The following is a 25,540-nucleotide window of genomic DNA, read 5'->3' as shown; positions in this document are numbered from 1 at the left end:
TAACAGACCCTGGACCAGTTATTGAGGCAAAGAGGAGGAAATATCAGAGGGAATTTGCTAGAGTGCTGTGTCTTTTCTGCCTTTCAATTATTTGCACACAAAAATGTCAGGATAACAGTTGGAAAAAGTTGGATGAGTAAAAAATGCTGTCCACCAAAATAAAATCCACATGGCTTTATCCATGTGCTCCCTCTTGTGGAGACAAATTGCATCATGAAACCACATGGTAAACTACTGTACTACAACCATCATCACAGGCCAAATGGACTTTATGGGGAGAGTAAAACTAGTTTCACCATACATTGAGTACATTAAGTATACAGTACCCCCCAAAAAATGCAGATGAAAAAAAAGTTTCAAAGTAACACAATTATAAAAAATGAAACCTTCAATTATCATTGTTGTATATATATATATATATATATATATATATACCTGGAAAGACCCAGGTAAATCCAGGGTCTTTCCAGTCAGGAGCTGTTGTACCAGTCATGGTGGTCCGACATGTATGACTTCCTCTTGGGGAAGGCTGTATCCATGTTGCCCCATTTCTCTGGCTTTGGTGGTGCTCAAGTCCATGTTCCTGTGGCATAGGGTTTCCACTGTGGCACCAGCACACAAGCATTTACCCACCGTGTTTGGCAAGTACATGGGCAACAGTGGGCATCGTAGAAGTCTCCCATGGCACAGGCAGCTACATAGATTGATCAGCTGATTTAGGATCCGGTTCAGCCCCTGTTTGATGATGACAGAGAGGGCATTGAAGAGGGAGTAGGTACAGTATACCCCCAGGAGCATGATGAGGCAGGTAGGTTCCACTGGGGGCTCCTCCGTAAGACTCTTCCTGGCTGCTCACCAGGTCCCTGAAGCCCACCGTACTGAAGGCCACGAAGCAGAAGTACAGGGACTTGATGCAGCTCCAGCCCTCCATGGCTGAGTAGAGAGTGGAAGCACCACACGCCAACACCAGGGCAGCAGCAAACAGTATGAGAGTGACAGAATACACAAAGGGCCTCCACCCCTCTTTCCCACCCTCCATGTCTCTTTCCTCTCCTACCCCCTTGGGTTGGTTGCTGTTGCCCCCTAGCCTGATGTGTGTTCTCCTCCGGTGGCACCATCGCATGAGGAAGCCCAACATAGTGACGACCCTATCCAAGAAGAGTTTGAAGAAGAGGATGGTGGCAGAGCAACCCAGCAGGCCGTAGATTACCAGGAAGACTATCCCATCTGTGGTGGATTGGGTCGTCATCCCAAAACCTGTATGAGGGAAACGGCGAGAGCGAGAGTTTAATCTGTGAGAGAAATCTAATTTCAGACATGATCTCTTTTATTATGTCAGGTCATTTGGATAAGATTTTGAAACTTAATCTCAGAAATCACACTATTCCAATCAGCCGTGTAGAGGCAATTGTTAGAGGTAAAAAAATGTCAGGGTTGTGTGTGATTGTATTTCATCATCAAACATAAAAGTTAATGTGTAAAACTATGTTGAACATGGTACTAATGTCTTTGCCTACAAGCATCATCTGTCACACTACGAAATGAGCACATACTGGTAGTAAATATGCAGGCTGTTGAAAAAGGAAATTGATCCACAGTCGATTGTGTCAACCGCTCCCACTGTTTCTGTGTTTATAAAGTGGACACTGATAAGACAGTGGTAGAATGTGGCTGTAAAATGATGACTGCACCTCTGCAACTTAGGTTGGTAAATAGTCTCTCCCCTTTCATATTTGTTTGTGGTTTCTACTGTATATGAAATGTTACCTATATTATTACCTGTTGGGGTTTTCCCCATTTCTTTCCCGTACTCCTGTTTTCGCTCTAGTCCCTGTTTTCCCGGTTTTGACCATTCTGCCTGCTGTTCTGTACTTTTCTGACTCTGCTCTGGATTACTGAGCTCTGCCTGCACTTGACCTATTATTTGCAAGAAACTTTTGTCACTTTGAACTGTCTGCATCTGGATCTTATCCTGAGGTCTGATAGAATGATAGTAAAATGTTTTGGAGCACCTTAAAATACATTTCTGGGCAAAAAGGCAAACATGGCTCCATCATTCATCACAATACCCACTGATATTGCCAAGTATTTTAATGATTTTTTTCATGCGCAAGATTAGCAAATTTAGGCAGGACATGGCAACAAACTCAACCTACACATGCATGCATAACTGACCAAATTATGGAAGACAAGGATTGTAATTTGTGATTACATAGAGTGAGGTTGGAAGAGGTGATTTTTGTTTTGTTCTCTTTCAACATTGACAAGCCACCTGGGTCTGTCAACTTGGATGTAAAATTACTGAGGATGATAGTGGACAATATTGCCACTCCTATTTGCCCTATCTTCAATCTAAGCCTAAACGAAAAAGTGTGTGCCCTCAGGCCTGGTGGGAAGCAAAAGTCATTCTGCTACCCAAGAATAGCGGAGCACCCTTTATTGGCATAAACAGCCGACCAATCAGCCTGTTACCAACCCTTAGTACATTTTTGGAAAAAATGGTGTTTGACCAGATACAATGCTTTTTCACAGTAAGCAAATTGACAACACATTTTCAGCATGTTTATACAGAAGGGCATTCAACATGTACAGCACTTACAAATGACTGATTGGCTAAGATAAATTGATAATACAAATATTGTGGGAGCTGTTTTGTTAGACTTCAGTGCAGCCTTTGACATCAATTATAATCTGCTGCTGGGAAAAAAACTTGCGTTATGGCTTTACATCAACTTCTATATTGTGGATCGAGAGTTACCTGTCTAACAGAACAGAGGGTGTTCTTTAATGGAAGCCTCTCCAACATAATCCAGGTAGAGTCAGGCATTCCACAGGGCAGCTGTCTAGGCACTTCACTAATGACCTGCCACGGGCTCTGAGTGAAGCCTGAAAAGTTTACTGCATCCTTTAACCTTTTCACATAAGTTTCAAATATCTCTTACGGTTGCCCCAGTGTAAGTTTTTGTATGTGCATGATGTCAGAATGCACTCACTTTATTCCAAAATGTGATTGTGTACATAATAGGACAGTTAACCCACGTTGCCATCAAACCAAGGCACGCTGCAAACTAATTATCTATAGGCTGTTTCTACCTGTCAATTTCAAATTATTTTCCAACCTGTTTTTTTCTAACAGTTTGAATTGAGGTGTGTTCCGTAGCCCATTTCACTGTTGCAGACAATTCACGTATGAGGCATTACTGAGCCGGACAAACTTCTCTCCTCGACGAGAGCCCAAGCACTTCCCAAGCTCAAGTATGCAGATCCATCTCCAATCTGTACAGAACTTGCACTAACTCTTTCCCACCTGGCACATTTTATGGCTGGCGCCTGCATTGCCTTCATTGTTGTTTTCCTTATTAATAACAACTTCGGACGTACATATGTTCCCAGTGTCAAATTTGTTTAAATCGGGAGGAGCCGGAAAAAACAGTGAGCACGTGGGGTGGGTGACCTGGGAAGTTCTGAGGTACCGGAATGCAGAGCCCACCTCCATCTGCTCTGGCCACGGTGCAGGTGTAGCCATGGGCTCCGGATTCCGCGCCGGTCTTCGTTGGGAAAGCAGGTGGTCGTCCAAATGAATCGCTATGCTGATGAGCTGGTCGAGTGACAGGTTTACATCACGGCAGGCTAACTCCATATGTACCTCCTCCCGCTGTGGAACACGGTGGCCAGAGCCGATTCTCCACGATGGTCCAGAACTCCAGAGCGAACTCCGAGGCGGTCCTAGCACCCTGGCGTAGTTGGAGTAGGCACTCACCTCCCCCCTCGGCCCTCCACAGGATCTTCAAACACTGAGCGGAAGAGGGGGAAGCGCTCGTAGGACTCGACCTTGGGTCTGCCCGTTTCCCAGACCATGGCACCCCAGTCTATGGCCCGTCCGGTCAGTGCCGAGATGACGGTGGCAACCCTGTCTCTCCCAGAGGCAGCCTCGGCGTAGTGAGCATGGTACAGGTCGAATTGCAGAAGGAATCCCTTGCATCTCACTGGCTCGCTGTCAAAACGCTCCGGGAGGGACAGGGGTATCCGCAGACCGGCTCAGATGGGATGGAGGCAGGTAGTGGTGTGGGGGCTGGTGCTGGAACTGGAGATTGGAGGGACTGCACATTCCCCTCCAAACACAGGATGGTTGCCAGCACGCTGTCCATGGTTCTGCCGAGTCTGGAGAGAGAGTCCTCTTGATGCTGGACTGTCTCTACGATGTTAGACAGCTCAGTCCTTCCTGCTGTCTCCATATAGTGGGTCGGTTATTCTGTCACGTTGTCTAATGATTGGAGACAGGCGCAGGAATACATAATAGGGGTTTTTATTTACTCCACCCAAATAAAAGAGCGAGGTGTAAACCTCTAAATAATACACGGGACGAGACCTGTAAAACAAGTGCACAATAACACATAGAATGGAAGCCGATACAACAGCTCAGGTACTCACAGGACCCACGGACATGGTAACAATAACCGACAAGGACAATGGGGAACAGAGGGCACATATATACACATACTAATCAGAATGAATAGGAAAAAGGTGTGTGGTAAATGAATCCAGTTCAGTGACACCTAGAAGGCCGGTGACGTAGACCTTCGGAGCTGGTGAACGGAATGAGCAGCAGTACTGGGGGGGATCCGTGACATCAGTAAAATGTACACACTAATGCAGATAACAGATTACGGACAATTCCCCCAGCATATAAATCCTCCAGTTCCACAAGATCAACAAAAATGTTTGCTGGTACATACATATCTGCCAGCTGAAACTGATGTATACAATCAAGGCACTCTTTTTATTCAAACTAGTAGCCTCATTGAGCATTAGGGTGATTTTGGGAGAGCACTGTACTATTATTTTCAAATAGTTTGCTTCATTTTGGATTTAATATGTTGCTGTGTTGGAGCAAGCAACATTGGAATGGAGAATTCTCCCCATGTCAAGTCCATTTAACTCCTGACAGTCAATTTCTTGCTCAAAACCGTGAGTGGGTCTGTGGCGTTTAGCCTCCTTGTAAGCGGTTTGGAAGACTCTGGCTGTAATGTCTGTTTTTATTTTGAGTGTTAACTACAACCTGTGTTAAGGTGTCCTCTTCAGCCTCATCTACAATGCTTGCTGCCGTTAACCTCTCTGGGCTAGGCGGGACGAATTCGTCCCACCTACGCAACAGCCAGTTGAATCCCGTGGCGCGATTTTCAAATACCTTAGAAATGCTATTACTTCAATTTCTCAAACATATTACTATTTTACAGCATTTTAAAGACAAGACTCTCGTTAATCTAACCACACTGTCCGATTTCAAAAAGGCTTTACAACGAAAGCAAAACATTAGATTATGTCAGCAGAGTACCCAGCCAGAAATAATCAGACACCCATTTTTCAAGCTAGCATATAATGTCACAAAAACCCAGAAGACAGCTAAATGCAGCACTAACCTTTGATGATCTTCATCAGATGACACACCTAGGACATTATGTTATACAATACATGCATGTTTTGTTCAATCAAGTTCATATTTATATCAAAAACCAGCTTTTTACATTAGCATGTGACGTTCAGATCTAGCATACCCCGCAATTCCGGGAATTTACTAACAATTTACTAAATTACTCACGATAAACGTTCACAAAAAACATAACAATTATTTTAAGAATTATAGATACAGAACTCCTTTGTGCAATCGAGGTGTCCGATTTTAAAATAGCTTTTCGGTGAAAGCACATTTTGCAATATTCTCAGTAGATAGCCCAGCCATCACGGCTAGCCATTTAGACACCCACCAAGTTTAGCCCTGACCAAAGTCAGATTTACTATTACAAAAGTTTGATTACCTTTGTTGTCTTCGTCAGAATGCATTCCAAGGACTGCTACTTCAATAACAAATGTTGGTTTGGTCCAAAATAATCCATCGTTATATTCAAATAGCGGCGTTTTGTTCGTGCGTTCCAGACACTATCCCAAATGGTAAATCAGGGTTACGAGCATGGCGCAATTCGTGACAAAAAAATTCTAAATATTCCATTACCGTACTTCGAAGCATGTCAACCGCAGTTTAAAATCCATTCTTATGCCATTTTTCTCGTAAAAAAGCGATAATATTCCGACCGGGAATCTCCGTTTAGGTAAACAGAGGAAAGAAAACAAAGCATTCGGTCGACGCGGGCACGCGCCTGAGTCTCACAGTACTGTAACCAGCCACTACCCAAACGCGCTACTTTTTTTCAGCCAGAGCCTGCAAAGCCAGGATTCAGCTTTAGCCGCCTTCTGAGAGCCTATGGCAGCCGTAGGAAGTGTCACGTAACAGCAGAGATCCTTTGTAATGGATAGAGATGGCAAAGAAGGCCAAGAAATGGTCAGACAGGGTACTTCCTGTACAGAATCTTCTCAGGTTTTGACCTGCCATTTGAGTTCTGTTATACTCACAGACACCATTCAAACAGTTTTAGAAACTTTGGAGTGTTTTCTATCCAAAGCCAATAATTATATGCATATTCTAGTTACTGGGCAGGAGTAGTAACCAGATTAAATCGGGTACGTTTTTTATCCAGCCGTGTCAATACTGCCCCCTAGCCCTAACAGGCTAAATAGGCCTTGGTTTGGGAATGTTGAAAAACTTTTTTTCTGAGGGCTCTTTTTTACGTTGGAGGCAGCGGATGTTACTGTAAATTCCACCCACTCTTTTACTCGTTTCATCCCTCCAGTCTTTTCCGGGCTCAAACTCCCAACCTTCTTTCAGGTTATATAGCCCAGCTTTGAATTTTGCTTGACAAGCCAGGTGTTATAAGTTTGCTTGGCTTTGAACTGATCCTCCGTCCAAATTGCACCTGCTCCGGGCACTTTGTCGGTGGATGCACTGCCCTCGCTCCCCGTCCACCTCTCCCGCCGATTCTGACTCGCTAGTAGGCCTACTAACTAGTGGCTAAGCAGCACTGCTAACTAAGGCATCGCCATCAGGAGCAGTTTGCTTCTCACTCCTCTCATCTGGCAGTGACAGTTCTCTGGCTCATTTAGGGTTCAATTCATCATATTTTTTCAGGATTTTTGGACTTCAAACTTCAAAGTTGATTGCCTTTTCTTAATCATTTTTGATTTGGCTGTCCCTCAGTTTCAAAGTCAGACGACTAGCCAAGGCTACGTGATGTGATTATGTAGGGATCTCTTCATTAGCACTGCCAAGACCTGTTTCAAGATCAGTTACTTACCTCGCCAGCCTGCCCATGACCTATATGTACAAATAAGAGAGCAGGTCTAAAATCAGTGATGAAGGATTAGGATGATTGCACAGAAGGACGACCACGCTTTTACATGATGACTTTTCTGGGAGGAGGGAGAAATAACTCGGAGGCAACTTGATTTAACTCTGATCTCTTTAAAAAAATAATTACAGTGCAAACAGTGAACAAACTGTATAAATAATGCTGTGTGAGTTACCGGAGTCGGGCAAATAGGTGCCGGAACAAACAAGGTCAAATCTGAGAGGGCTCAAATTAAGCACAGCAGCGTTCCTATCGTAGTAAGTGCCTTATTTCATTATTATAGTTTCTGTATATCGTGTTGTCATTTCTACTGTAGGACACCGTATGGAGCACAATGTATTTACTGTTTATTCACATTGTCAAGTACCGGTGACAATTCATGCGTTCTGATTTTTGCATAGATTGTAATGGACGCATACACTACATAACCAAAAGTATGTGGACATCTCACATCTCAGTATGTGAACATCGCATTCCAAAATCATGGGTAGTAATAAGGAGTTGGACCCCCCTTTGCTGCTATAAACAGCCTCCGCTCTTCTATGAAGGCTTTCCACTAGATGTTGGAACATTGCTGCGGAGACTGATGTTGGGCGATTAGGCCTGGCTCGCAGCCCGCGTGTTTGTCTATGGAGATTGCATTGCTGTGTGCTCGATTTTATACACCTGTCAGCAAAGGGTATGGCTGAAATAGCCAAATCTATTAATTTGAAGGGGTGTCCACATGCTTTTGTAATTATAGTAAGTGTTTCTCAATTATGTAGGTCACTGGTGAGCTCACCGGTGATGTGATGAACTGTAAATAGTAATTGCTATTAGCTAATTCATTATGGTTTCTCAGCCGAGAGTTAGCTAAAAATAAAATATGACCGCTTGTGTTAGGTCACTTTCCTCAGCACACCGACTAATGTAGCCTATATTTCCCAGTTTGGATGGGTATTGTGTTATGCTGCTACTTCTGTTAACGTCTGAAGATTGCATCCAAAAATAAACTGGTCACATTGAAAACATAACGCTGTAAAGACTGTTTGAAAAAAACTGTGGCCAGCTCAAACACTGATTTAAGGACACACTCATAACTTAAATGATACAATTCATGTATCTTGAATTATACAATTCATGTTCCACATTTGAACTGAAAGTTTTGCAACTGTTTGTACTAATGATTACACCCCAGATCAGCTAAATTGAGGTAAGTGTGTGCACGGCTGTTGTAACTTTAATGAGTTACAGAGTTAATGTTTAAGTTAATTCATTGAGCTGTATCTAAAGATATTTTCTTTACAGTTATTTACATATGTAATTGTATTAGAATTTGTGTGTTGGAGTTTGAGAGAACTACATACATATTTTGTTGTATTGGTTAGTATTGAATTACGCTTTTGACTGCAAGTTCCAGAATGCCTTGCGACAGCAAGTAGAGAGAGATCGCGCCAGTTATGTCCAGTGACAAGTGATTATCCTGACTTTTCGCTAGAACGTACTTTTATTGTTTGTTGAATCTAAAGTTGTTAAATGTAACGTGAACCAATATTATTACTAAAAGAAGCTTTCATTTCAAACCCGACGTCCCGAGTCATTACTTTGAAGATAGTTATTCTATAACGGCGGTATTGAATGTGTGACTGTCGGTCACCTTCATTACTCCAATTTGTCTCTCGACCTGCGGCCCTACATTTTACACTTTTATTTGTAGGTTAGGTTTTCCCAACCTCATGGTGGATATTGGCTGTGGTGACAGTGGCGGAACTAAAATATTATACATGGGGTGGCCAGGGTGTGGTCAAGGCTACTTGAGGGGGTCCACAGACCATGACAGAAAATTAGTGTAACCCTAACCTGGCATCTAAGGAGCATGAATGAATCCTATGATTGCTGATTAGAGGTAGAAGTGATAATTCATTTAACCCAGAGTTCTTCAATGTGGTAGATTGTGTGGTCCAAAAGGGTTACTTCACTAGAATTCTTTAACATACTATGAATAGTTAGTGTCTCTACATCGGAACTGCAGCTCAATCTCTCTCACACACACACACAGTACTGTACTCACTTACTGGAGAGACTTGGGTCACTCTGTTTTCATGAATAAATAATCTGGGTCTATAAGTGTTGAACATCCAAAATATTTTCAGAAAATAAATCTCAAGCACCAAGGAGATAAGATAGCATTTGTGTGCTACATAAATTGCATAGTTTATTTGCAAAAAAGTACATTTACAAAAAAAACTGCAATTTGACATACCAGGTATCAAGCAGAAATGCTCATATATATCATGTTAAACCTCTACAGGATCGGTGTCCCATCCACGGGACGGTTGAGCTAACGTAGGCTAATGCAATTAGCATGAGGTTGTAAGTAACAAGAACATTTCCCAGGACAGACATATCTGATATTGGCAGAAAGCTTAAATTCTTGTTAATCTAACTGCACTGTACAATTTGCAGTAGCTATTAAAGTGGATTAATAACATGCCATTGTTTGAGAGTGCAGAGTTTTGAACTTGAAAAGTTATTAATAAACAAATTAGGCACATTTGCGCAGTCTTTGTAAGGTTCTGCTTTTCTTTTGTTAGTCAACCTTGTTCTGTTTCTTTGTGTTCTGGAACTTAGCCCCGTCTTTCATTTTTGTTAATTGATTTCACCCGTGTTCGTTTCTAACCTGGTTTCATCAGTTCCCTATTTAGTTCAGTTCTTTCTGGTTATGTTTTTGACTGCCTACCTGTGTTTGACCATGATTCCTGCCTTCTGCGAAGGCTTAATAAACATCTTCTGCGCTCTGCGCGTGAATCTACACCTTTTTCTCCCTGAGTATTCATTACAGTCTTGATGCGCCGAATTCAACAGGTGTAGACCTTTAGACCTTACTGTAAAATGCTTACTTACAAGGCCTTAGATGTGGGTATGTAATTTTAGGTGAAAATTGAAAAAAGGGGCAGATCCTTAATAGGTTTTAACTAATAGGTTTAAACTAATAGCAAAGAAAAGTTTTGGAATCGACCTAATCAAGACCAAATTAAATCTGTGTGACATACCCTTTGGATTTATCATTTTAGAATGTCTGTACTAGCTAGTACACAGTGCAGGTTTTAATCATGACCAGAGGGACCGCCTAAGTGCCAAATTATCCTAGATAGATTTAAAACAGCATAATTCTGCGGTTCTGGTGAGAACTGCCTAAATGTTTCACAAACTCATCTATGTTGAGGGAGCGTGCCCTCCTTGACTCAACACTGAGAATTCCAAGGTGACTTAACCTGTTAACAACCATTGTTGTCCTAAGGTGGGTTTTAATCAGTTTTAAAGCTGAGAAGCTTCTCTCGCAAGAAGCAAAGTCAAAATAGCTCAAGGAAGACCTCTTTATAAGGTTCTAGAAACACAACAAAGTCAAGGAGGGGAGACTGTCTGTCCCTTCCACTTTCCTCTCTCCTATCAAGAAGCCGCTTGGTTTGATGAACCTCATGTTTGAGGTCCTCTAAATCTGACTGAAAGGTCTGAGCAAAGGCAAACAGAGGCTCCTCGTTCAAGAATGTTGTACTCTTTGGGTTGAGAGACTGGACCCCTTGCACTCTCTCGCAATTCTTCTTTGAAAAACGCCTCTGCAGCTCAGCTGTGAGACTGTCAAGCACCTGATAAAAGATAGCTCTTTGGAAGCTCTCATCACTTTGGTCACTATTTTTCTGTCCTACAGTGCTCATCAATGAGTCGTGAAGTCTTAAGCTTGTTTTAGGCTGTCTTTCACACACAGTTTGTACACTTATTTTGCAGTGCTCGGCAATCTCTTTCCATAGTTCTCCAAAGTAACCCTCACTTCTGTAGTCCTGTAATGTGTCTGTAAGGGCACCTACTAGATACACAGCCCTTGCTAGGTCAAGAGAGCTTGATCGGAGCATGTCAGAAAGACATTTGGCATCACCAAGCACTTTACAAAGGTAACCAAAAGCCCTGTGAAATGTAAATCTGAGAAAGAAGGCCCCTTGCCTCCACTGATCTATCACCACTATTTTCAAGTGTGATATCCTGTAGCACTCTCAACTTCTGGAAGCCTGTCCCCCAGATTACGGCATGCCATGTATCTGCATGCCCACCTTACATCCATAAGTCTCTGTAGTTCCCTGGTCTGCTGCTGTGGCTACAGCTCATTCTGAACTGCAAGCCACTTGAGATGAATGTACGAGCCAGATACAAAGTTAAAGGTTCTGCAGGAGAGCAAAAAAATTAACTGCCTCAGGCATTGATTTTACAGCATCGACAAGAACCAAATTCAAACAATGTGCATTACAGTGCACATAAAATGCAAATCTTGCACTGTTTTTAATCTGTGCAGACACCAGAATGCTTTCCGCTCATGACGGATGTACCGTCATAGCCTTGCCCCACAAGATTATTTCTGTAGTCCAGACCATGTTTTTCAAGGTAATCAATTATCCTTTTTGTGAGGCCTGCTGCATCTAAGCTTTCAGCTGACTGAAAGTGTAAAAAGCTTTCGTGGATGGCCCCGTTGTAACAGTACCTCACAACTAAATACATTTGTTCTTTTTTCTTTAAATCTTTGGTTTTCTTTTACTTTTCTTATTATTTGACTTTGTACCATCTCCAGAACTTCATTCTGGATTTGGTGGCTTGTGTACTTAGCATTGCCACATGCATTCATTTTCTCTATGAGAGGGTCAAAATTAGCCTTGATGACCTCTCTGCGCTATATTTTGAGTGACAGTTAATAGGAGCACATCTGCAATTGTTTTAATTAAAGTACAGTTTTCTCCACTTTCTTTTTTCCGGTACTCATTTATGACATCTAACATTGATGAGTTGCTGTCAATAGCCCTTTTATGCTGATTCCAAGCATACATAGCATTGATATGATGCTTTGCCTTCGAATGGAGCTTAAACCCAGAATCTTTAAACAGCGCCTTTTTCCAGTTACAAATACCTAACTGTGATGTGAAACCAGATTCAGGTGTATTGGGTAGAGAAAAATCCCTACCTGTGAAACAATAAGTCGAATCTTGACACACAGAATATTCTGTTGAAAGCCCTTTTCCTAGAACCATGCTGAGTTCTGGGAAATGTTTTCAAACACGGCTGTACAGGACCCTCTTCTCTGGATCTTGAAATGTCTGAAATGCACGTTAAATAAATGTGTCATATCTCTATGGAAATTTATAATTAAGGGATCTACAAAATTAGATACTATCAGCTGCCAACTCAAATGTGTAGTTTAAAGTATAGGCCTGGCCAACCATTGGGTCCTTTTGGAACAGCATATCTTGTGCTTGATGCAGTTGGGAGGGGCTCGGTGACATCTCCTGGCAGCTCTGGCTCACTGTCTTGCTCAGAGCCAGAGGTCTCTGTGTCATCCCTAGATACATTGTTACATTAAAATAACACAAGAACCGTTAGTGTATAACCACAATAAAAATGCCACAGCCATCAAAACAAGAATACACATGAATCAACAACCAACATTTTAAAGTGATGCTTAAATCTGACAAAAATCATCTATTACAAGCCAAAGCTAAATTTACATTTTGAACTGGGCATCTGACTGCGTGGTAGATGCTCTGACCTGGTGGTGGTAGACTGGGTCATTGTGAAGTCTGACCACACTGACTCTGGCTACTCTGACTCTGGGGTCCGGTGGTGTTGCAAGGCCTTGGGTCTGTCTGCAGCTGATCTGCCTGTTTGTGCTTCTTTAAAAATAAGTCTGAAATCTCTCCCTTTCTTTTCATTGACCCTATGCAAAAATAAGAGTCTATGGTTACATCTAAGCATCCAATTACCCACATTTTAGTCCAATCTCAACGACAAATTACCATTATCATAGCTGTACCTTAAAATCAACTACCAGCCTAGTTATATCATGGCTAGCGCTACTCTGCAGTAAGTAACTTAGCTAGCTATAATTTCTTTCACCTTTATGATAGCAAACAGGTTATCTGCAAATTGTGGTCATCTTTTGAGTAACGTTAACAGATTGATAATAACAATAGTTCGATTTTTGTACTTGAACTCAAAATGAACAGAGTTAATGGATTTCCAATTGCTGAACACTGACAGCTGTAGCCTACTAGTCACCCCACATTAGCTAAACATTCGTATACTGTAACTTACAACACTGCACTGTATATGCGTGTACTACTAGCACAGATGTAAACAATGTTAGGCTAAATTGGGATCCTCTCTCTAACCTGATTAACTGTCTGTAAACCTCTTACATCTAGACGTTCCGCTAGCGGAACACCTGCTCCAATATCCAATGATAGGTGTGGCGCGAATTACAAATTCCTCAAAAATACAAAAACTTCCATTTTTCAAACATATGACTATTTCACAGCATTTTAAAGACAAGACTCTCCTTTATCTAACCACACTGTCCGATTTCAAAAAGGTTTTACAGCGAAAGCAAAACATTAGATTATGTCAGCAGAGTACCTAGCCAGAAATAATCAGACACCCATTTTTCAAGCTAGCATATAATGTCACAAAAAACAAAACCACAGCTAAATGCAGCACTAACCTTTGATGATCTTCATCAGATGACAACCCTAGGACATTATGTTATACAATACATGCATGTTTTGTTCAATCAAGTTCATATTTATATCAAAAACCTTACTTACATTAGAAGTTCCCATCCAAGAAGGCTCAAGGTCATTGGCCACAGATAAAATGACTTCAAATCACATTATATGTACAGTAGCTTTGATTGGACTGATCATGTCAACATCATACTCTGAAAATCTTAGCTTGCAGTCCTCATGAATCAAGTCAATCTACTGGAAAATCCTTAAAAAAAAAAATATATAAAAAATATATATATTTATTTTACCAAATTGGGAATAAACGGGAATAAACGAGCTCCGACTGGGAAAATACGTTTTGAATGGTCATCCAAATGTAAATCGGCCTCTTTCTAGATCTACGCCCTTAAGATCAACGACGTCATCATTTGACCCTGGTTCCCCCCAACAACATAAATGTATGTTGTGTAGTAAGATGTTAGCGCATGTGCCACACCCTAATAATTTGGTCTATTTACTCCTCTTAATTTCACCTACTGTTCTGACTTGGTGGTGCACACGTAGCCTATAACCTGTTTTAGAGAAATGTATTCATCAATATTGCAAGAGCTTTCATTGTCTGCTTATATTCCCCCTTAACTTATTCTACAGTTCTGACTTGGTGTACAGGGAGAACACTGTAAGAATGGCCCATGTTCTGAATTATGCCACTGTACATTCCAAAAGGGCTAAGCAAATACAGTTGAAGTCAGAAGGTTTACACCTTAGCCAAATACATTTAAACTGTTTTTCACAATTCCTGACATTTAAGCCAAGTAAAAATTCCCTGTTTTAGGTCAGTTAGAATAACAACTTTATTTTATTTCTTTCATCACATTCCCAGTGGGTCAGAATTTAGCCTTAACACAAGCTTCCCATAATAAGTAGGGTGAATTTTGGCCCATTCTTCCTGACAGAGCTGGTGTAACTGAGTCAGGTTTGTAGGCCTCCTTGCTCGCACACTTTTTCAGTTCTGCCCACACATTTTCTATGGGATAGAGGTCAGGGCTTTGTGATGGCCACTCCAATACCTTGACTTTGTTGTCCTTAAGCCATTTTTCCACAACTTTGGAAGTATGCTTGGGGTCATTGTCCATTTGGAAGACTGATTTGCGACCAAGCTTTAAACTTCCTGACTGATGTCTTGAGATCTTGCTTCAATATATCCACATAATTTTCTATCCTCATGATGCCATCTATTTTGTGAAGTGCACCAGTCCCTCCTGCAGCAAAGCACCCCCACAACATGATGCTGCCACCCCCGTGCTTCACAGTTGGGACGGTGTTCTTCGGCTTGCAAGCCTCCTATTTTTTCCTCCAAACATAACGATGGTAATTCTGGCCAAACAGTTCTATTTTTGTTTCATCAGACCAAAGGACATTTCTCCAAATAGTATGATCTTTGTCCCCATGTGCAGTTGCAAACTGTAGTCTGTCTTTTTTATGGCGGTTTAGGAGCAGTGGCTTCTTCCTTGCTGAGCTGCCTTTCAGTTTTTTTATTTATTTCACCAGGTAGGCTAGTTGAGAACAAGTTCTCATTTACAACTGCGACCTGGCCAAGATATAGGTTATGTCGATATAGGACTCGTTTTACTGTGGATATAGATACATTTGTAACTGTTTCCTCCAGCAGCTTCACAAGGTTCTTTGCTGTTGTTCTTCGATTGATTTGCACTTTTCGCACCAAAGTACTTTCATCTCTAGGTGACAGAACGCGTCTCCTTCCTGAGCGGTATGACAGCTGCGTGGTCCCATGGTGTTTATACTTGCGTACTATTGTTTGTACAGATGATAGCAGTAACTTCAAGTGTTTGGAAATTGCTCCCAAGGATGAACCAGATTTCTGGAGGTCTACAATTTTTTCTAAGGTCTTGGCTGATTAATTTTGATATTCCCATGATATCAAGCAAAGAGGCACTGAGTTTGAAGGTAGGCCTTGAAATACATCCACAGGTACACTTCCAATTGACTCAAATTATGTCAATTAGCCTATCAAAAGCCATGACATCATTTCCTGGAACTTTCCAAGCTGTTTAAAGGCACAGTCAACTTAGTGTGTGTTAACTTCTGAGCCACTGGAATTGTGATACAGTGAATTGTAAGTGAAATAATCTGTCTGTAAAAAGATTGGAGAAAAATTACTTGTCATGCACAAAGTAGATGTCCTAAACGACTTGCCAAAACTATAGTTTGTTAACAAGAAATGTGTGGAGTGGTTGAAAAATGAGTTATAATGACTCCAATCTAAGTGTATGGAAACTTCTGATAACTGTAGTTATATAGACTCCGTCCTTGCTTGCTCATTAATATCTTAATCGAAATTACCGATTGCCTCTTATCTTCGTCGTCCCCTTATATCATAGTTTGTACATCTCAATTGTCATTAGAAACCACAATTGTTTAATAAGCAAGTCAGCCATATCAGCTATGTTTTTTAAAAGGGCAATAAATGAGGCTGGATGAACTGTCTCGCTGCCAGACAAGGCTCCGCTGATATGAATGGATTATGAATGACAGTCATCCAATATGTTGTCATAGAAATAAGGCTAAGCTCATAAAAATAGTCCACCACAATCTTATATGGCACCGACCACCACTGGATTCAACCACAGAGTCAAATTGAAAGTAAATTCAAGTGTGTCACTCACAACTGCACTATTCTCACAGACATACCGCTTGTTTTAATGGCCTCAATATTGAGTAATTGCATCTGTATAAATACAGACTGGCATGCAACTTCCCGGGAACCGTACTATGGGTCACCGCCCACAGTTTGATTGACAGGTTTAGAGACTAACATTGGAGCATTGTTTGTTAATGTTGTGTTTGACCACGTTTCTACCGACTTTAGATCAACGTGTGAAGCCACTATACAGAGTCAAAACATGAGTACATTCAAGTGTTTTTCAGAAAGTCCTTCCCATCTGTGTCAGATGTGTCCTCAGACATGGTACATTTTTCTGTATTCCCAAAAAACAGACGTCAGTCAATAATTCAAATTTACATGGAACATACATTAGTGACATTCCTCAAATAGCAAACAAGAATCAACCAGCTTCCTCCTGGTGTCAGACACCGAGGTCAAGCACAAGTTACACAACTACCACCTCCCAAACAGGTGTCTGGTCTCCTCAGAGACCCCGAATCAGACATACCACCTCTCTTAGATGTCTGGCAGTCTAACTGTCTGAATGCCTCTGACTGGAAAAAGGGAAGTGAAGTACAGAATGGGAGGAGACCCTTAGGCCTTTGGCTGCAGCGGTAGACGCCCTGTTGAAACATGTCTGGGAGTCAGCATTTTGTTTAACTTAAGCAGTGGCTGCCCACAGAATTCTCCAACATCTGGCATTCACATATTGTACACACACACCCTTTGTATCAGCATCCATCCATGTCTCAGACATAAACATACAAAGATATACACCCAGTCTGGTGGTTGGAAAATACTTTCCACAGTTATAGTACACACACACACACACACACACACACACACACACACACACACACACACACACACACACACACACACACACACACACACACACACACACACACACACACACACACACTCTGTTGAAGATGAAGTGATCTAATCGTTAGCCCTTTGGCACTCTGAACTGTGCTTGCAGACAGTGATAACCCCACGTCTTCAGGATAAACTGCCTGGCTAGGTTCAACTACCTACAGTTTCCACCCTACAGAGCAACTCACTTGTGTCCGTTGCAGCAGATTTCATCCTTAGGGTTGTATGTCTCCTCTCCACAGCAGTGTTTGCCTGGATTGTTGAGATGAACGTGTGACTCACACACTATGTCACGGGATGGCAGATACAAGTGGCCACCTGGGGAGCACTGGTGCCCAGCCTCCACCCCACGGTGCAACGTCTGGTTACAGCACAGCACCCGTCGTTCCTCTACAGCATAGGGAGTTGTACCGCAGCACTGGGAGAGACACACACCAGTCAGCAGGGTATCAACACACATACAACATGAATAACAGACACATATACAGACAGCTTCATGCCAACACACTGTAGCATGCACATACTCTCTTTTCTAGCATGTGTACTTTGGGTAACCTTCTTACCAGGGGACCTGTGCACACACTCCACCGACAGGGCCGTGATAGAAGAGAGACCCAAAGAGAGCTCTTGTTATCCGTCGTCTGACACACAACAGAGCCGCTTTACCGCTTGGGGCTTACGGAACTAACTGTGCATACAAAACTGACATAATACAGCATATAGTTTATTTAACTGGGTAAGTCAGTTAAGAACAAATTCTTATTTACAATGATCCCTACCAGGGAACAGTGGGTTAACTGCCTTATTCAGGGGCAGAACGACAGATTTCTTTTACCTTAGCTCGGGGATTCAAACCAGCAACCTTTGGGTTACTGGCCCAACACTAACCACGAGGATACCTGCCACCCAAAGTAAAGCAAACACCACTATGAAGAGTCATTCATACTGGCAAATCATGGGACATATTTTCTCCCTGATAGACAGGTAGCACTCTAGGACATTGGCAATGAATATAGGACACTCACTTCCCACTGTGGACAACATGTCATTTCAGCCTTGTCTTATGTCACTTTTAGTTATTTTGACCATTTAAAAAATGCACAGATACATCCCTGTGTTCAGCATTGTCTTCATGCCTTGACCAACAACTAATCAACAGACAGATGGATGATTTAGCTGTTTTACTCGACTTTGAGATGAGAATTAAACCTAACGTAGTGGAGGATGTTCAATGAACTAGGCTTCAGCTGTAGGCCTTAGGTCTGTGGGTTAATGGACAGGTTGTCTCCAAGCACCCTATTGGACAGCTTCCCGGCACAGCAGATCTTGATGTCTGGATTGTAAACCTGAGACAAAGCTAGCACCATGGTAGGGACCTGGACGGAGGGTGGACAGACGGTGATAAGATCAAGATTGGGAAATGATTTGTCTAACCTGGCAGCATATACTGTACATACAGTAAAAGCAGCATCCATACAATAACGTGATGACTGCTGAACAAAACTGGTCGTCTGTTAGAAAATGTACTTTCTTTCAACCAACATATTTTGTACATTACAGCCTTGTAGATAAATGTTCAAAAGAAAAATTAACTACTTTTGGAGTTGCCCAACGCCTACATAATTTCCAGCAGCTGTCAAGACGTTGCAAAACCATGTACTGTTAAGTGTATAACAACATCTGCTAACCAATTTGATGCTCAAGGGGGCTACATTAAAGAGGTTCTGGTTGTTGTAGGGCTGTTGCGGTGACTGAGGTATTCGATTACATTACCGCCACACCAGATCCAGTCATGACTACATCCCCTTGACCGTTGAGTCACGGTAATCTCCTATTAATTCTGTACATGAATGGCGCCATCTCGCTAACGTCACAGCCCGGCTCTCAGATGGTGTCAAACAATGGAGTCCACACGTTGGCAGTTGAGTAACAAAAATATTCATTAAATAACTAAAAGTATCAAACTACAAAGGAAAACTAAGCTATGTAGTGTGAAAGTAGGCATGCGTGGGGTGTAATGGAGAAGGTAAAATGTGTGTAAGTGTTGAAGGGTGCACATAAAACTTTATTTTTTATTTTTTAAATCAACCAGATCACAAAACGGTGCTTGATGAGGGAGCGTGAGGACTGGGGACCAGGAACCTTTATCTCCTAGTTGATCCCAAACCCAGGTGCAATTTGTCACCTTAACGACCCAATCAGCTCCACCGGTCCCCAATCTGCAAATAAAAGCACAAACAGAGAGAAACAGGTAGGCATAACACTAACAACCATTGATTATGTATTTTGATTTATTCAGGGGTGTCCAATTGAGACCAGTGTCTCATTTGCAATGGTGCCCTGAGGACAAATATTCCATCAACACAACAACAAAATATAAAAACTACAAGACAGCTATAAATACATTACATCAGGTCAATACAACAACTTATAAGTCATTTGAAACAATTGCACACTTCAGTAAACAAATTCAACAACAGTTTTAAACTGCCCTATCGGCACCAGGGAATACAGGTGTAAATTGCTTTGTATGTATTCCAGAACTGTAGCGGGTTGAAACTAAAAGTGGATTTACCAGACTTTGTGGAGACAAGCAGGACCTCAAGAATTAACCAACCCTGTGAATGGGTTTGGTATATCATATTTAAAATTTCACCAGGGAAGTGAGGTATGTTGGAAGCTTGTGGAGCAGAGCTTTGTAAATATGAACGGAGTAATGAAGTGATCTAAGGGACTTTAGTCCAGCCGACCTTCTGATGCAGTGATGAGTATTAAAACTGTCACCTGTAATAAAGTGAAGGGAAATATGGTAGACAGCATCCAATGGTATCAGAGAAGTGGCTGCTGCATTCTGGTACATGGTGTCAAGAACTGGCAGGAAAGTTGACTGCACAATTTGCTTCTTGCTGTTCATGGAGAAGCAAGATCTATTTCTAAAAAATACAATTTTAATTCTTAGCTTTTTAACTAACTCATCCTTAAGTTTTTTAAAGGTTAGATCTTTGTCAATCCAAATGCCCAGATATTTTTGGCGGGAACCCGCTCGATGAAAGAGCCATCCAATGAGTGAATATGTAGCCCATCAGACATTTTTCTGTGAATTAGAGAACATATGTTTAGTTTTTCCCGCATTAAGTACAAGTTATAAATCAACAAGGCTTTCTGTAACACAACAAAATCAGGTTGCAGTTCTAATGTACAGTACCAGTCAAAAGTTTGGACACTGTCATGTGTTCTCCCTCTCCGGCATCTTGGTCACCAGACTGCTCGTTATGGCGCACACCTTTCACCATTGTTACGCGCGTCATTAGACTCACCTGGACTCCATCACTTCCCTGATTACCTTCCCTATGTATGTCACTCCCTTTGGATCCTTCCCCAGGCATCATTGTTTCTGTTTCTTGTCTGTGCGTTGTTCGTGGTTTGGGTTATGTTTTCATTTATTTATTTATTAAACGATTCACTCTCTGAACTTGCTTCCTGACTCCCAGCGCACATGTTACAGACACACCTACTCATTCAAGGGTTTTTCTTTATTTTTACTATTTTATACATTGCAGAATAATATTGAAGACCTCAAAACTATGAAATAACATATGGAATCATGTAGTAACCAAAAAAGTTATAAACAAATATAAATATATTTTACATTTGAGATTCTTCAAATAGCCAACCTTTGCCTTGACAGCTTTGCACACTTGGCATTATCTCAAACAGCTTCATGAGGTAGTCACCTGGAATGCATTTCAATTAACAGGTGTGCCTTCTTAAAAGTTTATTTGTGGAATTTCTTTCCTTCTTAATGCGTTTAATCCAATCAGTTGTTACAAGGTAGGGTACATAGAAGATAGCCCTGTGCCATCTCGTTTGGAGAGGGAAGCTCCAAACGAGATGGCTCTTTCTTGAGGAGCTGGGCAAGGCATTGGTAAGACCTCAAATCCAGAGGAGGCAACATATCCAGAGGACCCCAGCTTCTGCAGCCATCAGGAGGAGGATGCTGGTGCCCCGTCGGCCCGAACCACAGAACCAGCACCTCCAATACCGGAAGTAAGTGTGAGAGATGTTGTTGCGTGTGTGTGTCTGACTCTCCTACCTTGGCCTGCTGTAACTATATATGTGAGTGAGTGAGATGTTAGTAAAGTTCCTGAACTAAGTGTTTTCATCATTCTCGATTGCAGCGGTAGCAACAATTAGAAGTGTTGCGATGTGTGTGTGTGGCACAAGAAGAACAGGAAGACACAGTACACATACATCAAGTGCAAGAAATACACTTGCAACACACACAGTAAAACTCACTTAATTTAATCATTTCCATAAAATCCTGTCTGTAAAATTTGTTCTTCCAATTTGTTCAGTTCAAAGCAATAAACATCAATAGTGATGAAAACCTTGTTTCATATATATTTGTTCAAGATAAACATGATTTATTCCACCCATGTCTTGATTATTTTTTAAAATAGCGCTTTTATTGATACATGTAATCTAACAGAGGTAAATGGCAAATATTAACCATGTATGCGGTCTATATTACTTGTAACTGATAGTCAAGTCAACATCTAAGTATTAAGTATTTTTACGTAAATTGTTATGGCTGTATTGTTTTAAAAACCCAACTAAAACATGAACACCACACAAGGGTTAAATAGACAATAATAAGGTAGGAAGAATTTGATTCCGATTGTTGTAATCTCACTTTCCCTTCTGAACTGTCTTTGCTTAGTAATTAGTAGTAAAACATTACAGAGCTCTATAAATCACACAGCCAGTATGATGCCACAGAAGGCTGTATTGTTTATAGTAATGATGACTCAACTCATTTCACCAACTTATCATCTAGATTGCACAGATATCCAGATACACGCAGAAACCTTTTTGAGATTCTAAACCAAAATCCACTGCTTTCCTGGTTGAGATTTGTTTTCAGTAGGCATATCAGGTAGATAACTCAGTAATCACTACCCCACAGAGGTCAATGAAAGGAGAAAAAAACTTGCTCCCATCAAAGAAAAGCCTTGTCTGAACCAATGAGTCTCCTTGGTGATGGATAAACTTCAGATCAATTGGCAACTGTATCGGGACTCTAGAGTAACTCCCTGGCTATTTGAATACATTGTTCAAATCTGAGTTTGTGTGTTGTAGTGTATCAGGACAACTTCAACTATAATGAATACATGCTCTATTGGTCTTCACTTGATAAGGAAAGGGTTGCATATAGCTCAGGTTAATGTATGTAGCCTTCCTAACAAAATACATTAGGTTTTTATCTTGGTCAACATAAATAATATTCATATTTTAGCTTTAACCTAAACTCATTTGGATGTGTCTGTTAATGATGGGTAAATTAACATTCATGTATATACACTGCTCAAAAAAATAAAGGGAACACTTAAACAACACAATGTAACTCCAAGTCAATCACACTTCTGTGAAATCAAACTGTCCACTTAGGAAGTAACACTGATTGACAATACATTTCACATGCTGTTGTGCTAATGGAATAGACAACAGGTGGAAATTATAGGCAATTAGCAAGACACCCCCAATAAAGGAGTGGTTCTGCAGGTGGTGACCACAGACCACTTCTCAGTTCCTATGCTTCCTGGCTGATGTTTTGGTCACTTTTGAATGCTGGCGGTGCTTTCACTCTAGTGGTAGCATGAGACGGAGTCTACAACCCACACAAGTGGCTCAGGTACTGCAGCTCATCCAGGATGGCACATCAATGCGAGCTGTGGCAAGAAGGTTTGCTGTGTCTGTCAGCGTAGTGTCCAGAGCATGGAGGCGCTACCAGGAGACAGGCCAGTACATCAGGAGACGTGGAGGAGGCCGTAGGAGGGCAACAACCCAGCAGCAGGACTGCTACCTCCGCCTTTGTGCATGGAGAAGCACTGCCAGAGCCCTGCAAAATGACCTCCATCAGGCCACAAATGTGCATGTGTCTGCTCAAACGGTCAGAAACAGACTCCATGAGGGTGGTATGAGGGCCCGACGTCCACAGGTGGGGGTTGTGCTTACAGCCCAACACCGTGCAGGACGTTTGGCATTTGCCAGAGAACACCAAGATTGGCAAATTCGCCACTGGCGCCCTGTGCTCTTCACAGATGAAAGCAGGTTCACACTGAGCACATGTGACAGACGTGACAGAGTCTGGAGACGCCGTGGAGAACGTTCTGCTGCCTGCAACATCCTCCAGCATGACCGGTTTGGCAGTGGGTCAGTCATGGTGTGGGGTGCATTTCTTTGGGGGGCCGCACAGCCCTCCATGTGCTCGCCAGAGGTAGCCTGACTGCCATTAGGTACCGAGATAAGATCCTCAAACCCCTTGTGAGACCATATGCTGGTGCGGTTGGCCCTGGGTTCCTCCTAATGCAAGACAATGCTAGACCTCATGTGGCTGGAGTGTGTCAGCAGTTCCTGCAAGAGGAAGGCATTGATGCTATGGACTGGCCCGCCCGTTCCCCAGACCTGAATCCAATTGAGCACATCTGGGACATCATGTCTCGCTCCATCCACCAACGCCACGTTGCACCACAGACTGTCCAGGAGTTGGCGGATGCTTTAGTCCAGGTCTGGGAGGAGATCCCTCAGGAGACCATCCGCCACCTCATCAGGAGCATGCCCAGGCATTGTAGGGAGGTCATACAGGCACGTGGAGGCCACACACACACTACTGAGCCTCATTTTGACTTGTTTTAAGGACATTTCATCAAAGTTGGATCAGCCTGTAGTGTGGTTTTCCACTTTCATTTTGAGTGTGACTCCAAATCCAGACCTCCATGGGTTGATAAATTGGATTTCCATTGATTTATTTTTGTGTGATTTTGTTGTCAGCACATTCAACTATGTAAAGAAAAATGTATTTCATAAGATTATTTATTTCATTCAGATCTAGGATGTGTTGTTTAAGTGTTCCCTTTATTTTTTTGAGCAGTATAGTTTACTTAGAAGGCAAAAGAATAGGAATGGTGGTGGTGGTGTACCAGTGAACATGCAGAATCCATATACCTTTTAAGAGAAGGGATGACCTTAATGTACAGTTGAAGTCGGAAGTTTACATACACGTTAGCCAAGTACATTAAACTTCACAATTCCTGACATTTAATCCTAGTAACAATTCCCTGTCTTAGGTCAGTTAGGATCACCACTTTATTTTAATGTGAAATGTCAGAATAATAGAAGAATTATTAATTTCAGCTTTTATTTCTTGCATTACATTCCCAGTGGGTCAGAAGTTTACATGCACTCAATTAGTATTTGGTAGCATTGCCTTTTAAATTGCTTAACTTAGGTCAAACGTTTCGGGTAGCCTTCCACAAGCTTTCCACAATAAGTTGGGTGAATTTTGGCCCATTCCTCCTGACAGAGCTGGTGTAACTGAGTCAGGTTTGTACTGTAGGATCCTTGCTTTTTTGGCCACAATCATTTTCCATCCTCATCATACCATCCATTTTATGATGTGCACCAGTCCCTCCTGCAGCAAAGCACCCCCACAATGTGATGCTGCCATCCCCGTGCTTCACGGTTGGGATGGTGTTCTTTGGCTTGCAAGCATCCCCCTTTTTCCTCCAAACATAGCGATGGCCATAATGGCCAAACAGTTCTGTTTTTGTTTCATCAGACCAGAGGACATTTATCCAAAAAGTACAATCTTTGTCCCCATGTGCAGTTGCAAACCGTAGTCTGGCTTTTTTTATGGTGGTTTTGGAGCAGTGGCTTCTTCCTTGCTGAGCTGCCTTTCAGGTTATGTTGATATAGGACTCGTTTTACTGTGGACATAGATACTTTTGTACCTGTTTCCTCCAGCATCTTCACAAGGTCTTTTGCTGTTGTACTGGGATTGATTTGCACTTTTCGCACCAAAGTACATTCATCTCTAGGAGACAGAACACGTCTCCTTCCTGAGCAGTTTGACGGCTGCGTGGTCCCATGGTGTTTATACTTGTGTACTATTGTTTGTACAGATGAACGTGGTACCTTCAGGCATTTGGAAATTGCTCTCAAGGATGAACCTGGCTTGTGGAGGTCTACAAATTTTTTTTCTAAGGTCTTGGCTGATTTCTTTTGATTTTCCCATGATGTCAAGCAAAGAGGCACAGAGTTTGAAGGTAGGCCTTGAAATATATCCACAGGTACACCTCCAATTGACACAAATGATGTCTATTAGCCTATCAGAAGCTTGTAAATCCATGACATCATTTTCTGGAATTTTCCAAGCT

General features: G+C 41.9%; 1 long non-coding RNA gene across 1 annotated transcript; it reads right to left on the bottom strand.

The window, feature by feature from the left end:
• Positions 1–19,035: 19,035 nt before the first annotated feature.
• LOC106612390 (uncharacterized) lies at positions 19,036–20,581 on the bottom strand. The gene is made up of 3 exons (XR_001330290.2): positions 20,530–20,581; positions 20,109–20,418; positions 19,036–19,543 (listed from the first exon to the last, which is right to left on the bottom strand). It is a non-coding gene; the product is annotated as an uncharacterized lncRNA (long non-coding RNA).
• Between the last annotated feature and the right edge of the window lie 4,959 nt (positions 20,582–25,540).

Source organism: Salmo salar, chromosome ssa09, assembly GCF_905237065.1.
Source record: "Salmo salar chromosome ssa09, Ssal_v3.1, whole genome shotgun sequence".
Taxonomy (NCBI): Eukaryota; Metazoa; Chordata; class Actinopteri; order Salmoniformes; family Salmonidae; genus Salmo; species Salmo salar.
The sequence above is the reverse complement of the archived record's forward strand: the minus strand, read 5'-3'. Positions and strand labels throughout refer to the sequence as shown.